This window comes from Hemiscyllium ocellatum, chromosome 23 (assembly GCF_020745735.1).
Source record: "Hemiscyllium ocellatum isolate sHemOce1 chromosome 23, sHemOce1.pat.X.cur, whole genome shotgun sequence".
In the NCBI taxonomy this organism is placed as follows: domain Eukaryota; kingdom Metazoa; phylum Chordata; class Chondrichthyes; order Orectolobiformes; family Hemiscylliidae; genus Hemiscyllium; species Hemiscyllium ocellatum.
The window spans coordinates 53823892-53841011 of NC_083423.1; positions in this window are offsets into that span (position 1 = coordinate 53823892).

The window sequence follows — 17120 nt, forward strand, 5'->3', positions numbered from 1 at the left end:
CAGGTCACAATGTACAAGCCATCTGCAGCTCAGTTTCATCCAGTTAGCAAGTGTGACGTATCATCAGTATCCGAAGCTGCCAAATCTCTGGGATTCTCCAGGAATCTGAACACATTTACTGTCTGCCTGGATTGTTCAGTTCAAGGCGTGCAGCCGTTGGTGAGTTTATCTGTTAGGCAATGCCTGGGTACACCAGAATGTTACAGTAATAGCTTAAAATATCTCATTTCTTCCCTTTGTTCTTTCATGGGGTACTCATGGCAGGGCCAGCTTTAGTTGCCCATCCCAATCTTGCCCTTGAACTGAGAGGGCTTGCTAGGTCATTTCAGAGGGCAATTAAAGGTCAACCACACATTGCTGTGTGTGTGGAGTTACGCACCAGGTGAGGATGGCAGATTTCCTTCCCTAAATAACCGAATTAACCAACAGTCATCCAACAGAGCTTTGTGGAAGACTGGGATGTCTAGTTGGCATGGACAAAGTTGGATTGAAGGGTCTGTTTCCATGCCTCCATTACAATCTCAGCAAATTTCAAAAACTCTGCAAGAGAAGAGGAGGAGGGGAAGGGCAGTGGGTGGAAGGAGGATTGGGGGGATCTTCGTGGGAGGGATAAAGCAGGGTAGATAGAAATGGTATAAGCTGAAGTGGGTGGCACGGGGGTGACTTTATTTAATTCACTTGTGAATGTGGGCATCGCTGGCTGGGCCAGTGTTTTTTGCCCATCCCGAACTGCCCTTGAGAAGGTGATGGTCAGCTGCCTACTTAAACTGCTGCAGACCACATGCTGTAGGTAGCCCCCAGAATGCCCTCAGGAATGAAATTCCAGGATTTTGACTCAGTGATATTGAAGGAACACGGTTGTATTTCCAAGTCAGGATGGTAGGTGACTTGGAGGTGAACTTGCTGATGGGATGTTCCCTTGTATCTGCTGCCCTTGTTGTTCTAGATGGGTTTGGAAGGCGCTGTCTGAGAATCTTTGGTGAATTTCCGCAGTGCACCTTGTAGATGGCACACACTTCTGCCACTGAGTGTCGGTGGTGGAGGGAGTGGATGCTTGTGGATGTGGCGTTTCAATCAAATGAGTTGTTTTGTCCTGGATGATGTCAAGCTTCTTGAGTGTTGTTGGAGCTACACCCATCGAGGCAAGTGGGGAGTATTCCATCACATGCCTGACTTGTGTGTTGTAGATGGTGGACAGATTTCGGGGAGTCAGGAGGTGAGTTATCACAACAATATTCCCAGCCTCTGACCTGCTCTTGCAGCCAATGTGTTTATGTGGCCAGTCCAGTTAAGTTTCTGGTCAATGGCAACCCCAGGGATATTGATGTGGGGGATTTAGTGTTGGTAGCACCATTAAATGTCAAAGGGTGGTGGTTAGATTGTCTCTTATTGGTGATGGTCATAGCCTGGCATTTGTGTGGCATGAATGTTACTTATCAGTTGTTATCCCAAGGAGGAAAAATTGAGGACTGCAGATGCTGGAGATTAGAGTCAAGAGTGTGGTCCTGGAAAAGCACAGCAGGTCAGGCAGCATCCGAGGAGCCGGAGAACCGATGAAGGTATAAGCCCTTCATCAGGAATCAGTTGGTGACACAAGCCTGGATATTGTCCAGATCCTGCTGCATTTGAACATTGGTACAAGGGAAAAGAAAGGGAGAGGCACGAAGGGATGTTGTCAAGGATTGGGGATTTGAAGATGTTCTATTGCATAATAATACTAATTTCATTGTAAATGTTTTACAGGTATCGGGAAGTTAAAGGTAATCTTTGCAGCGAGTAATATGTAGAAGAACAACCATTCGGGGGTGAATATGTGTGCTTCCCTTTTTATATTTGAACAACCTTATTTCTTAGTTCTAAACTCTGGGGGATGTGGTTATTTGACCAGTTGAAGAGGATAGAGCCTGCAGGGGATGAAGAAACCTTCAACAACGCATCCAATTAGAGCCAGCCATCAGAAATTAGGGGATGATTATTAATGCCCCATGATGTGGGACTGCTTCTAGTCTGTTTCAGAGTATGTGTTGAAAATTGTCAAGTCAGTGAACACTCATGGACCCTGAGGCTGAGAAAGAGAGAACCAAGAGCTATTAACCTGGACCCAGCTCAGTCTAAAACAGTGATGCGAACAGGAGGTAATTCACCATTAATGATAGATGGAGGGGGGGGGGAGCCCAAGGCCATTAGAGCATTATGACCAGACCTTGGGTTGTTGCATTGAAGTCTGGGGGCAGGCAACAAGCCTTTAACGCTCTGCAACATGAGAAGATTAGATCAACATCTGTACTTGAGTTACAGAACTCTGGGCTGAATCCAGGGATGGCAAGGAGGCCATGTATGGCCTGTATCTGCCCGACAAATTCTACGGCAACTGTTTGTCTCTCTCCCAAACGTCTTTCTTTTTTTCTCCTTTTTCTCTGAATTGTCACTGTCCATCTCTTTTGATTCAAGCCCATTACATATCTCATTCCTTTGGCCGGGGGGTTTGGCTAGCCCAGGGAGATTGTGATCATCCTGCCCCTTTCCATTACCATTCAACAAGAGGGACATAGGAGCAGATGAAGGTCATTCAGTCCATCAGGTCCAAACTCCACTGACTCGGTTCCCTGACCTTTGGTACCCTTCACCACCTCAGGTGACTGTCTGTGTGGAGTTTGCACATTCTCCCTGTGTCTGTGTGGGTTTCCTTCAGGTGCTCCGGTTTCCTCCCACTGTCCAAAAATGTGCAGGTTAGGTGAATTGGCCATGCTAAATTACCCGTAGTGTTAGGTGAAGGGATAAATGTAGGGGAATAGGTCTGGGTGGGTTGCTCTTCGGAGGGTCGGTGTGGACTTGTTGGGCCGAAGGGCCTGTTTCCACACTGTAAGTAATCTAATCTAATTAAGCACCAAAAAAGCATCTGGAAATGACTTGTTCACTATGCATAGGGGATACTGGGTGAATAGAGGGAAACAGGTCAGCCTGCAATCTGCAGAGTTTTCATGATAAAGTTATAAAGAATAAACATGCAAAAACATCATTAAAGTTTGTTGGATCGCAAAAGGCGCTGGGGTATTCTCCAGCATTAGCTTTTTTTTATTCATTTGTGGAACATGGGTGTCAGTAGGTGGGTCAGCATTTATTGCCCCCCGTCTCTAGTTGCCCTTGAGAAGATGGTGGTGAGCTGCCTTCCTGAACCCCTGCGGTCCATATGCTGTGGGTTGACCAGGGAACTCCAGGATTTTAACCCACGCGACAGTGAAGGAACAGCGATATATTTCCAAGTCAGGACAGTGAGTGGCTTGGAGGGAAACTTGCAGATGGTGATGTCCCCATGTAACTGCTGTCCTTGTCCTTCTAGATGGAAGTTGTGGTGGGTTTGGAACGTGCTGTCTAAGGAGCTTTGGTGAATTTCTGCAATACATCTTGTAGATAGTACACAGTGCTGCTACTGAGCATCAGTGGTGGAGGGAGTGAATGCTTGTGGATGTGGTGCCAATCAAAGTAGAGTGTAGCTGTGTTGTGTATCCAGGACTGTAACTACTCTGCTACAGGACAGGAAGAGTTTAGCTTTGTCTGGCAGTTTTTGGCATTAGTGCTCATACTATACCAATGAGACAGTTGTCTGAGACGGACTGACTTGCTTCATTACAAACCTTGCAACGAGCTACCTTCTCAACATTGGGAGCTTCAGTCATGGTCAAAGGCAAGTGGGCAAACCTAACACTGTGCCATCATGGACAATTCTACCACGGCGCCAATCCTAAATTGTTGCGTCCTGGCCCCTGTTAATGCGACGAACCTTATAAACCAGCGAGGGTCAGTTTGAGATCAAGTGCGTGCCGTATTAACAAAGTGAGGAGAATACACAGTTCAAGAGAAAAAAACGAACTTTGACTTCTTAATTGTCAGATATTAATCAATTGCACAATCACGGTAACGTAAAACTAAGTCTTCATCATCTTACCCATACATTGTTCAAGTTTAAATTTCGACGCGTCAGTCGGATTATTAGGTTTTGCGTATGTTACTGGAGCCACGGGGCATGGCCGACTTGACGCAGGTCTGCAACTTGCTGAGGGATTAGCAGGAGGAGGGCACGGGCTCATCGGAAGAGGTGACGGGCACCGTGGCCGGTTCATCGATGTGCACAAGGCAAGGGCAGAAGGCGGTGGGCAGCTGAGCCGGCTCACAGGGAGGCAGGATGGGATGCAAGAAGATGGCAAACAGGTTGGCCGAGTGGCGGACAGGCACGAGGCCAAAGAGGAAGGTAGCGGGCAGCTCGGCTGATGCACAGGGAGGCGTGTGGTCAGAGCAGAAGACGGCAAGCAACATATTGGGGCAGCGGATGTTAGCGAGGAGCTCAGGGCAGAGGACAGAGCTCCACAGTTTTGGTGCGATGGCTTGCAGGGGTTGGAAATTGGAGGTGGAGGGCAAGAGCGCAGGCTCACAGGAGGGCACGAGGACGCAGCTGGTACTCGTGGGCAGGAAGTCTGGCTCAAGGGAGCACATGGTGTCCGAGGAGCGGGTAAATATGGTTTACACGGAGAACACTTCTGCTGGCACACCAGTCGACTGTCACTTAACCTTTACAAAACAAAGAAGACATTTGAAAGCATTTATGTTTATGTACTCAGTTATTGCATAACACAGCAAACTTTTTATTAACCAGCACCTGTGGATCCACGAGTTGATCAAATAATTAAGAGGTCCATATAATCAATGTAAAAACACATCCTAAGTGATAGAAATGTAATGCACGGGGTGTACACATCATTGTTATACTTGATTTACAGCATTAATCAGTTAAATAATATTGTAACTTTGCCTTGAATAAAACTTATCAACAGAGAGTCTTCTCACTCACACCCTCAGCTGACTAATCAAACATTGTGGTATTTGAGGAGAAATTGACTCAAAATGGAATCAGCTGTTAATATTTCGTGTGGCCATTCAATTGAACAAGTATACTTACATTGCGGCAAATAAATGGAAAAAATACAATAATTGGACAGAATACTACAATAAACGTAGCGGTATTAGAGGGATATAATTTTTGCCAGTTTATCGAGCGCACTGATTCACAAGAGGCTGGTTAAAACAAAGTTTGCTGTATCAGCTACATTAAACATATGCCCTTTTGTCCAAGGTCAATCTTATACTGAAAACCACCAAAAGGAATTTGACTGCAGGGGGCGCACTTCATGGTGCTGTTCCAGTACACCAACAGACTCTGCTTTCAACAACTTTCATTTATGTTGCACCTGGAGTGCAGCAAAGCCTCCTAAAGGATTGATAATCAGACACAATCTCTTGTTCCTATTTTATTAAGCACAGGATGTGGAGGCACTGGAGAGAGGATTTACAAGGATAGTAACAGAAATGCATTAGCAAACATATCAGGAAAGGATGAACAGGCTGGGTCTCTTTTCCCTTCAGAAAAAGAGGATGACTTGATAAAGGTCTTTGAAGTGAGCAAGGTTTTCATAAAGTGAAGGCACACTGAAAGTCTCCTCTGAAAGTCATTCATTAGGAAGGAATCTTTTCTTCCAGAAAGTGGTGAGAATCCAGAATACGCTATCACAGGGACTGGCTGAAGTGAACAGTATGATGTATTTAAGGGGACGCTGGGTAACCAAATCAGGATTCTCCTTTATTCGATAAATGTTTCTCAGAATCTGATGAAACTGTTTGCATTAACCAGTGACTTCCGAGATTGCCTGTGAACAGCCCATTGCCCAAGGATTTCATGAAGGCTTGGTATCTATTGTTTGAAGTTGAGAGTGTAGTGCTGGAAAAGCACAGCAAGTCAGGCAGCATCCGAGGAGCAGGAGAGTCAACGTTTTCGATTTTCCTGCTCCTCGGATGCTGCCTGACCTGCTGTGCTTTTCCAGCACCAGATTCTCGACTCTAATCTCCAGTATCTGCAGTCCTTACTTGCATCTATTATTTGAAACTGCTTCATAAACTGGCAAATTATAATTCCTTTATTTTCTTTTATCCCTTAACTGCGTTTGTCTGTCTGTCTATGTGTGAGTTGGGGCTCTGATCAAAGAAGATTGGGCTTTAACTCATCGATATTAATTAAATGATATTCTTGCTAAACGTTGGTCTGCTAAAGTTACATGATTAACAATAAATTAACATGGTGCCCAAGATCTGTTATTCATAAAATCTTGTTCGAATTATTGGACAACTTTGGTGTCATTGAATGTTTTAATTTCACTGTGTTGTGAATCCAGTGATAGTGAGGCTGTTTTCATTTGACGTGGTATTCTTTTATTGCAATACTGACGACTGTAATTGTTTTAAGTTCCTTGCTCCCTTTCACAGCCTGATTCACGATTATATTTCTGGGATGTTATCTGTATCCTCTACAGTGAAGGTAAGTGCAAAATATCTGTTAAGAAACATAGAACATAGAAAAATACAGCGCAGTACAGGCCCTTTGGCCCTCGATGTTGCGCCGATCCAAGCCTACCTAACCTACACTAGCCCACTATCCTCCATATGTCTATCCAATGCTCGTTTAAATGCCCATAAAGAGGGAGAGACCACCACTGCTACTTAAATTCACATGTAATTTCTTAACTTTCCACTGTTAATGTCCAGACTCATTTTCTGGAGTGAATAGGGTGTGTGAGTGAGCAGGATTTCTCACTGGTGTGGTTCTCACTGGTTTGTATCTGTTCTGAGTCTTACAAAATATCTTCTTCAGTTTATTTGAAGGAGTTGGGATGTGGCTGGAGTGCAGCATAATAAGTGCCTACAAGACCAGTAGTCCCATTCTGTGCCATGTATCCTACATCGTCTACACAGCTTGTTGAAACTGAGGAATATAATACATGCTTAGAACATTCTCAGGAGAGGCATCCATTCTCACTCCCTTTCTTTCACTCGCTGGATGTGGGCATATCTATAAATGCCCTTGAGAAGGTGGCCTTCTTGAACTGCTGCAGTGCATATGATGGTGGTGGTGGGCGGGGGGGGATGGGGAGGTGGACACCCACAGTGCTGTTCAGGTGGATGTTTGACCCACTAACACTGAAGGAATGGTGATATGTTTCCAAGTCAGTACTTAGAGGGAGACATGTTGGTGTTGGTATTCCTATGTGTTGGTAGATGTTCCAAGTTTGAGAGATCCTGTCAAAGGAGCCTGGCTGAATTACTGCAGTCTTTTGTACTCAGGGTGTGGAGAAAACAGAACCAAACTTTCAAATGAGGCCACAATAACTACCATCAATATGTTTAGGACTTATCAGTGAATACTCACCTTCTCTCCTCTGACTCAAGCATACATTTAAATGCCAAAATATCTCCTTGTAAAGAAGCAGGCAGATTGTTGCTTTTACAACTAAGCTCCTTCATCTTGGCCAACAGGAGATCCTCCATTTCCTGGCCAATACAAAAAAAAGAAATGCACTACAAAAAAGGGAACGACACAGACTTCATAAAATGCGTTTTACACATAGGAGCTCTTTCCAGATGGTGAGTGATGTTTAACTGCAGCATTGTTCCATATTGAAGGATGGAATTGGATTAAGTCTAAACAAAGAATATAGGTGGGAGAGGCAATGATTGGGGGTGGGGTGGGGCAGGCAAAACCAATTATGGAGAAGGAGCACGCGGTGTCCACTAACGCCCTGGAGTTGTTCAGGGAGAGCTGGGCGCCGCAGGGAGTGGAGTGCATCATTTCCCCCTCCAACTCTATTTTGATTTGATCCCTGCCCTCCCTTTACTGTTTGATCACACAGCATTGCCCTTTGATGTGAAGGGCACTGCTTGTCACTGGCCACTCGGGTGTTTTCCTATCTTCCTGGTGGTGGAAATGGAGTAAAGATTTGTAGACTTTATGTCTTTCACTGTGTCTCACACCTGCACACACACACAACATGGGCACTGGGGAAAAATATAAAATGAAAGAAAAAGAAAAAAAATGAAAAAAGATGAAAAAAATTGAACTGACATTTGCTGATAATTAGCCTTTAACGAGCCCAACATGAGAATAACCAGTTACAAAAACACACATTGCAGTGTTGAAAATACTTGATATAGAAAACCCCCTCTTGAGATAAAACTTTAAAAAGAAGAACTGCAGATGCGAAGATCTGAAACAAAAACAGAAATTGCTGGAGAAACTCGGCAGGTCTGGCAACATCAGTATGGAGATAACAGGGTTAATGTTTTGAGTCTAGTGACTCATCAGAATTGCTGAGTTTTACCAACATTTTGTGTGTTTGCCTAATGACATGAGGTTTGAAGACTTATGTCGATAAGCTTCTAAGGTAGGCTGTACTAGAAGGATGGCCTCCTGCGCTCTGCAGACTTACCATGCTCACCTGCTAACAGACATTGTTTAACAGTAACTCAGAAGTCAGGCCTGATGATCTGAAGAACCTGTATTTGAACAAGATGAGCAGCAAGGTCTGAAGCAGGGGGTGTTTTGCTCAGAGGAATCTGAAAAACCACGGGGCAAAGTTGCGGAGTCACAAAGGAAAAGTCCTCAACATAGAGTTCCCGAACACAACCGAGATAAAGTTGTTAAAGGCATTCTCCAAGTGAAATCTAATCTGAACTGGCAGTGTGTATGTGCATCTGAGCAGGGTCGGCCACTTTTGATGTCCTTTGATGCTGTTAATATAAACATTTAGATGCATTTCCACAAGTACAGAATCACTTCAGGGTCTCTGTTCAAAGTAGCAACGTTGTTGTCTTCTCTGTAGCCAGCCTCACTGACAGAGATCCTCCTCAGTAGATTTCCAGTCAGTCCTATCAGCCTTTAGATTTGGTCCCAGAAACCTCATTATTGAATACACCATGTCCAACGAGGTATCCCAACAGCCAGAGGGTTGGAGATCAGAATATACAACACCCGTTTACAAGAAATGGTTTCTGTGTGAGATGAACTTCCAGAGGAAGTAATGGATGAGGTTACAGTTTCAACATTTAAAAGACACTTAGATAAGTACTCATGATTTGGAGATGCCGGTGTTGGACTGGGGTGTACAAAGTTAAAAATCACACAACACCAGGTTATAGTCCAACAGGTCACCTGATGAAGCAGCGTCGCTCCGAAAACTAGTGTGCTTCCAATTAAACCTGTTGGACGATAACTTCGTGTCGTGTGATTTTTAACTGAGATAAGTACTTGAGTAAGGAAAGTTTGGAGGGAAATGGACCAAGTGCTGGCAGGTGGGACTAGTTTAGTTTAGGATTACGGTCAGCATGGACTGGTTGGACCGAAGGGTCTGTTCCCATGCTGACAGTCCTAGACAGGCACATTGGTTTTAAAATCAGAGGGCATTACTCAATGAAAAAAATCAGGAGACATTTTGAGAGGTTGAGGCACTGGTTTGGTAGTGGCAGATTCTGGTTGATTAATCTAATTTTTTTTTCATGATAAATAGAGAAAGTTGATTCAGGGAATGCGGTAGATCTTGTCTTTGTGGATTGGCATACAATTCTAATTTACGAAACTGAGGTCCATGGAATAGGAGAATCAAAGTTCAAAGGCTCAAAGACAGAAAACAATGAGTAGTGATAAATAGTTGTTTTTGAGACTGGAGGACACTAGGATATTGGTGTTCCCCAGGGCAAGAGCCACTGTGTATTTTTGGTCAACTGTGAATGACTTGGATTTTGGAATCTGGAGCTGAGTTCCAAAATTTGCTTTTGATCCCAAACTTGGAGAAGTGACAAACAGTCAGGCTGTGACAGGATCAAGGCCGACAGCGTGGGCAAAGAGTAGGAGTTGGAGCTTAATACACAGAAGTAGTTGGAAGAACAGACAGGGAGAGGTAATTACTGATTTAAGCTATAAATAGCGTATAGGATTAAAAAGCATGTAGTGATGCATTGATATTTGAACGCTGTAGGACATACTGAGAGAGTGGTGTATGAAGCTTATGAGATCTTGGGCTTCATAAGTAGAGACATTGAACATGAAAACAGAAAAGTGAAGCTCAGCCTATAAAAAACTCTGCTGAGGCCACAAACAGTGTATTGCATCCAGTTCTGCCATCGGAAGGCTGTGAGTGTCCTCAGGAGGGTGCAGAGGAGATTTACCAGAATAGCTTCAGGGTTTCAGTTACCTGGGTAGATTGGAAAGAGTGGGGTTGTTCTGCTGGGAGCAAAGGCAGTTAAAGGGAAAGTGGATGGAGGTAAATAAGATAATGACAGATTTAGGTAAGGTAGATAGGGAAAAACCCTTCTTGTGAAATAGTGATAGGAGCTTGAGCAAGAGATATAGGGGGAATGTGAGGAAGAACCTTTCTACAATCAATAAATTCAAAAAGAATTTGGATTTGACACTTGGAGGAAGTAAACCTGGCAGCACTATGGGGATGAACTGGATTGTTCCATTGTGGGCTCAATGGACCGAATGGCCTCTTCCTGTACTGTAAATGGCTCCTTGAGTGCATGACGAAACAAAACCACCCCCTAGGACCCAGGCAGCTAGTGATTACTGTGTAAAGGATAGGCTGAAAAGAGAGGATGACAGGAATGAGTAATATAGGTCAGCCTTACCAGTGATGGTCACACCCCAAGGATTTACTATCAGGAGACTCTAAAGATGAAGGCTGGTTAGCTCAGTTGGCTGGATGTTGATCTGTAATGCAGGGGGAAGGCCAACGGCATGGGTTCAATTCCCATCCCAGCTGTGCTTACCGTGAAAGAGAAGGCATACAAAGTGGCCAGGATCAGTGGGAAGCCAGAAGATTGGGAAAGCTCTAAAGATCAACAGAAAGCCACAAAAACGTTATTAAGAAAAGTGAGATAGACAATGAGAATAAACTAGCTCAGAACATAAAGACAGATAGCAAAAATTTCGACAAATATATAAAACAAAAATGAGTGCCTCAAGTAAACATTGGTGGTTTAGAGGATGAGAAGGACTCTGATGGAATACGTCGCAGGGTATGAAAAGAGATGGTGGGAGAAACAGAAAGTGCACTTGAGGTAATTTTCCAAAATTCACTGGACTCTGGGGCAGTTCCAGCAGATTGGAAAACAGCAAATGTGAAACCACGGTTTAAAAAGGGAAATAGACAAAAGATTGGGAATTATAGATCAGTTAGCTTAACTTCTGGAGTGGGGAAAATGCTTGAGTCTCTTACCAAGGAAGAAATAGCAAGGCATCAAGATAGAAATTGTCCCATTGGGCAGATGCAGCATGGGTTCATGCAGGGCAGGTCATGCTTATTTAATCTACTGGAATGCTATGAAGACATAATGAGCACGGTGGAAAACGAGACCCAGTAGATGTGGTGTATCTAGATTTCCAAAAGACATTCGACAAGGTGCCACACAAGAGGCTGATGCATAAGATAAGGAAGCAAGGCATTTTGGGTAACGTAATAGCATTAATAGAGGATTGGTTAACTAACAGGAAGCAAAGAGTGGAGATAAATGAGTGCTTTTCTGGTTGGCTCTCAGTGACTAGTGTTGTGCCTCAGGGATCAGTGTTGGGACTGCAATTATTCACAAGTTACATAAATGATGTGGAGTTGGATACACGTGTAGTGTGTCAAGATTTGTGGATGACACTAAGGTGAGTGGTATAGCAAACTGTGCAGAGGACTGTGAAACTTTGCAGAGAGACATAAGTGAGTGGGCAAAGATCTGGCAGATATAGTACAATGTAAATAAATGTGAAGTCATCCATTTTCGTAGGAATTTGAATGGTGAAGACATTGCAGCATGCTGCTGTGCAGAGGGACCTGGGTGTCCTTGTGTGTGAATCACAGGAGGTTGGCCTGCAGGTGCAACAAGTGACTAGGAAGGCAAATGGAATTTTGACCTTCATTGCTAAAGGGATTGAATTTAAAATCAGAGAGTTAAATTGCAGCTGTATAGGGTGCCAATAGAGGCCACATCTGGAGTACTGCGTGTAGTTTTGGTTTCCTCACTTGAGAAAGGATATACTGGCACTGGAGGTGGTGCAGAGCAGGTTCACTGGGTTGATTCTGGAGTTGAGGGGGTTGGCTTATGAGGAGAGACTGAGTGGACTGGGATTATGTTCATTGGAAGAATGGAGGGGGCGGGGGGAATCTTATTGAAACATCTAAAATTATGAAGGGATTGGATAAGATAGAAGTAGAGAGGATGTTTCCACTGTCAGGTGAGACTAGGACAAGAGGGCATGGCCTCCAAATCAGGGGGAGCAGATTTAGGACTGAATTGAGAAGGAACTTCTTCACGTGAATCAGTGGAATTCCCTGCCCAGTGAAGTGGTTGAAGCTTCCTCAGTAAACGTTTTTAAAGCTAAGGTAGATCATTTTTTGAACTGTAAAGGGATTAAGGGTTATGGTGAGAGGGCGGGTAAATGGAGCTGAGGCCATGAATAGATCAGCCATGATCTTACTGAATGGCAGGATAGGCTCAACAGGCCAGATGGCCTACTCCTGCTCCTAGTTCTTATGTTCTTATGTCTCTTCTTCTCAACCTCTCCCCTCACCTGACGTGTGATGTCCCTCAGGTTAAACAACCCCAGCTGTCTCCCTCGAATGAAAGTGCAGCTGTATTGTCTGGTTCCATGACCTTTACCTTTACTTCACCAATGAGTGCAATATAATGTGTTTGATTAGGAACTATCACAACACAACGTGCTTATTTGAGCAGAACAACAACTGACTCTACGAAGAGCTTTTGCCCGAAACGTCAATTTTCCTGCTTCTCAGATACTGCCTGACCTGCTGTGCTTTTCCAGCACCACTCTAATCTTGACTCTAATCTCCAGCATCTGCAGTACCCAGATGCCTAAGTGAGAGAATTGTCCTTTCCAGAATGGAGTCTAACATGGCACAATTTACACACTCTACGTCTGTACAGTGGGATTGAAGCTCTGTAAATACTGCCATGGAGAAGCGGGCAGAGTGGCCTGTTACTGTGCTGCAAACATCAAGGAATTCTATCTAAGTCAACCCTGGCATGTTTCCTGAGTTTGGCTCCAATATATATTCATGTACACTGGGTGAAAATGCAAAAACACAGCTGGTGCTTGGCAAATGTTTTATTTAATTTATACAATCTGCACATTGAGCAGGATAGTGAAATGGATCAGAACTGACCAGCAACTAGGTACATCTATCTTTGTTAGCACTTGGGCTGTGTGTGGTGCCAGTGTACTACCCATCCTCAATCGCCATTGAGATGGCACCTTGCAGTTTGTTTAGGTTGGTGGTGTCCCACTTTGCTGTGAAGGAGAGTATTCTGCATCAGCTTGTCTATCTAAATATCAAACCTTCAGGATTGAACATGTTAAAGGGCTGGATTTTACTCCCTTTGGGGGTGTATGGGGGTGGATTGGACAAGGTAACGAATCTGTAAAGGTTAATGTTGCATGAAGTTCCACCCATTCGGATGATGTCACAGGGACTTGGTCGGAGAGAATTCGAGCATCTTGGGAAACCTCAGAGAGGACAAAAGTGCAATCTCATACCTCCTCATCATCACAGTAACAATGTCTAACGTACCATACGATCATAAGACTATAAGATATAGGAGCAGAATTAGGCCATTCAGCCCATCGAGTCTGCTCTGTCATTTGACTTTACAGTCCTTCTCGTTAAATGCTCCATAATGGGCCATGGGCCTGGTGGCCCCTTCCCCACAGCACTGCCACTGGAATAGAAGTAGCCACTCTCCAGCGTCATCTCATCTCCGTGAGTCCCTTGCTGGACCTCACCAGTGCAGACGCCGCTGATACTGTTGGGTACCACACGAGCTCAAACTCAACTCCAGCACTACCATGAGTCTGCTTCGGGCCCACCTCACCGATCCAGCTGCCGATGTTGCTGCTGGTCCCAATCTTGCCTCCGCCGCTGCCTCCATGTATCTGGGCTGGAAGCAGACATCACCAGACACATTCCTGATGAAGGGCTTATGCCCGAAACATCGATTTTTCCTGCTCCTCGGAGGCTGCCTGACCTGCTGTGTTTTTCCAGCACCACACGTTTTGACTCTGACTCTCCAGCATCTGCAATCCTCACTTTCTCCTGATAGCACAGAGACCAACATACGCCAAGTCTGACCAAAGACAGATCAATCAGAGACCAACTGCTCCTGAAACAAACACTAGCTCATAACTGGTCAAGGGGTAACCTGTTATAATAGTTCATTGGGCTTAGTCAGCCACACATCAGCCTTTAAGACTCACTAGGGGTTTTCCTTATCACACTGTAAACCAAGTAAGCCCTTAGACCCGGAAGAGGATGACACCAGCAATCTACCCTGGCCAGAAGCTGGTAGTTGTTGGCATCCATACACATTGAGAGGTGGTTGGGACTTAGAGACCAGCAGGGAAAGACTTAAAGGAAGACTATATCTCACAGAAGGGAAGTCCCACAAAGGATAAACACCACCCCAACTCACCCTGCAATTTTTCTGCCCAATGACATTCTGCGCTGAGATAAAATCATAGAATCCCCGCAGCCATCTGGCCCATTAAGTCCACACTGACCCCCTGAAGTGTATCGCATCCAGACCCAGACCCATTCCCCTACATTTACCCCTGACTAATGCACCTAACCTACACATCCCAGAACATTATGGGCAATTTACTATGGCTAATTCACCTGACCTGCATATCTTTGGATTGTGGGAGGAAACTGGGAGCACCCAGAGGAAATCCACGCAGACATGGGGAGAACGTGCAAACTCCACACAGACAGTCGCCCAAGACTAGAATTGAACCCGGATCCCTGGTGCTGATGGGGCAGCAGTGCTAACCACTGAGCCACCATGCTGCCCTGTGATAGCTGCGGACTGCCTGCCTGCATTACCTGCCTCTGCTTAGCTCTGGAGCTTGTATTACAATCACCAGCTCCTCAGCAGCCATGAATCCTCCAGTTAAGGCTCTCAACAGGCTCAAGGTTGTGGGGCTGACATGATGCTTTCCCAGCCCATTGCACTGTGGGAGGCAGATGGAGGCGTGGCTTTGAAGATAGTGGGCAGACCACCCGTTTTACTGTACAGACCCCCATCCACTTTCAGCAGGGGTCTGTGAAACCGTTTCCAGGTGTGGGAGGCTGTGAGGCAATTATTGTTTTAAAAAAAGGTGATATGGGAAACCATAGCATGCCATCTCTGAGAAGAGAGATTTCTTGAGATGTGACTGGTACCTGATCGTTCCCACTTTGAGGTATGGCCTCTACTGGAAGGATTAATTATTTTTTCAAAACCAACCTATTCATTCACAAGATGTGGATGTTATTGGCCATGGGATTCAGGTGGAGATTGCCAATTAACTTGATGGGAGGAGACAGAGGGTGGTGCTGTGGGGTTGTTTTTTGGACTGGAGGCCTGTGACCGGTGGTATTCCACATGAATTGATACTGGGTCCACTTTTGTTTGTCATTTATGTGAATGATTTGGATGAAAATATGGGAGGTATGGCCAGTAATTTTGCAGTTGACACCAAATTTGGTGGTATAGTGGACAGTGAAGAAGGTTACCTAAGATTCCAAAAAGATCTTGATCATTGGGTCAATGTGCTGAGGAGTTTAATTTGGATTAGTGCAAGGTATTATTACATTTTGGTAAAACAAACGAGGACAAGACTTATAGATTAATGGTAGGGCCTTAGATAGTGTTGTACAACAGAGAAACCTAGGGATTCAGGTATATATATCTTTGAAAATTGTAGACAGGGTGGTTAAGAAGGCGTTTAGCAAAGCATAGGAGTTGGGAAGTCATGCTGAGGTTGTGTAGGATGTTGGTGGGGGCACTGGTTCAACCCTTCAATGTCATCATGTCTGAGTTATCTGTGTTTTGAATTCCACATTCTATCTCTAGGCAACTCCCGTAATCATTGATTCCTGTGCCAAACAAAAAACTCTGTCCACCTCACAAGTAATTAATGATGCTGCCTATAAGGCCTGGTAATACAGCGCAGGTCTCCCTCACCATTCCTCTCAGGTACTGACGTGGATAATGTGCTTAATTTTCAGGAGTGCTACTTGAACTTCTGGCTTCAAGTCAAGAGCATGACTGTGTGCAGTTCTGGTCACCCTTTTTATCGGAAGGATATTATTAAACTGGAGAGGGTTCAGAAAAGATTTACCAGGATGTTGCCCAGGAATGGAGGGTTTGAGATATAAAAGTAGACTGGAAAGACTAGGACTTTTTTTTACTGGACAGTAGGAGGTTGAGGGGTGATCTTATTGAGGTTTATAAAATCATCATGGGCACAGATAAGGTGAATAGCAAGGGTCTTTTCCCTTGGGTGGGGCAGTTGAAAGCTAGGGGGCATATTGTTTAAGGTGAGATGAGAACGCTTAAAAAAAAGGACATGAGGGGTAACGTTTTTCAAACAGACAGTGGTTCATGTGTGGAATGAACCGTCTGAGGAAGTGGTGAATGCAGGTACAGTTACAACATTTAAAAGACATTAGGATAAATACACGAATAGAGGAATATGGGCCAAGGTGAGGTAGGTGGGACTAGTTTAGTTTGGGATTATGGTTGGCACGGCCTGGTTGGACTGAAAGGTCTGTTTCCGTGCTGTATGACTCCATGTCAGCTTCACATTTTTGATCCCAAGGGGCTATGTGTGATCTGTGGCTCAGTCAGTCATGTTCTTGACTTGAAGCCAGAAGGTCTTCAGTTCAAGTAGCACTCCTGAAAATTAAGCACATTATCCACGTCAGTACTTGAGAGGAATGGTGAGGGAGACCTGCGCTGTATTACCAGGCCTTATGGGCAGCATCATTAATTATCTGTGAGGGTGGACAGATGTTTTCACTTGGCACAGGAATCAATGATTATGGGAGTTGGTTAGAGATACAATGTGGAATTCAAAACACAGATAACTCAGACATGATGACATTGAATAGTGGAACAGGCTTGAAGGGTTGAACTGTCTATTTCTGCTCTCATTTTATATGTTTGTATGCTCTTGACAGAAGGTAGTGCAGGCTCATGTCAGGGAGGATTAGCCTTAGTTAAACGTAACTATAACCAAGAGATTGGAAATAGAGACAGAAATCAGAACTCCTGAATTTTTTGGGTCTTAATGTGTCCCCCTATCCCAGCCCCTGAAGGGAAAAGAGGACATTTCTACTACCTTAAACACTCAGAATGCTGTTGCAATTCCTAATGAAGGGCTTTTCCAAAACATCGATTTTCCTGCTCCTCAGATG